This window comes from Centruroides sculpturatus, unplaced genomic scaffold, assembly GCF_000671375.1.
Source record: "Centruroides sculpturatus isolate CEXI.00-Female unplaced genomic scaffold, Cexi_2.0 scaffold334, whole genome shotgun sequence".
Lineage (NCBI taxonomy): Eukaryota > Metazoa > Arthropoda > Arachnida > Scorpiones > Buthidae > Centruroides > Centruroides sculpturatus.
Window position 1 is genome coordinate 146,625 of NW_019384688.1, and position 964 is coordinate 147,588.

The window sequence follows — 964 nt, forward strand, 5'->3', positions numbered from 1 at the left end:
TTTTTCCGCTTGGGAAGCGCAAGTGTGCGCGAGTTTTTCTACGGCGCTTTTCTTTCGTCGGTGAGTTGGTTTTTCTTCTATTTTTAAGTTACTAAGGTGAATGGTGAGGAAACCTTCGTCTTAAATAAACATAAGCCCCAAACAAAATATAATGAAAGCAAAATAAAAGTAAAATAAAAATAAAGCTCAGACTTGGTTCCTTACACCTATTATAAAAATCTATGGGTTACGCTTTTACTTTCCTGGTTTTACTTTCCTGGAAAGTAATGGAATCGTGTCAAATTTGACCTTCCGAGATTTTTGTAAATCTCCACGTTTTGAGATCCCTAAACCCCAAAAAGTAAAAAAACAAAAAAAAAAAAATCGGCATAAAATTGTGTGGCTATGTATGTAGTATGTTTGTTTGTGTTGGCATCTATTTCGCTTAATATCGCAGGTAGGGATGAAGGTAAAGAAACCAAATTTGGCACGGTAGCTTGTATATAAGGGGCATTGATGTTATTAAATTTTGGTTGTGAAAGGTCAAGGGGCTAGAGAGATAGAGGGTGATCATGTGTCGTATCTTGCGAAGGGGTCAGACTTAATGAAGATTTTACTTGTTGCTAGCATTTATAGTGTTTTATAAAACTCATCTCTACCCTCAAATAAAATAGTCTTTTGCTATTTTAATTAAATAAAATAATTAAAAATATACAAAGTTTTTATAACAAAATCTCATAACAGGTGGCGCTACATATAATTTTAGTTACAGTGGTATCTCAGGATACGAACGCCCCAGCATACGAAATTTTCAGGATACGACATGAAATTCGAACATATTTTTGCTCCACGATACGAACAAAAACTCACCATACGACGTTACATTAGTTCGCAGTTTTCATTTGTTTTTCTTACTACAGTTATTTTTTTAAATGTATTACTTGGCTTTAATTTGAGTATGTTTTTCGCGTTGGAACGAATTATT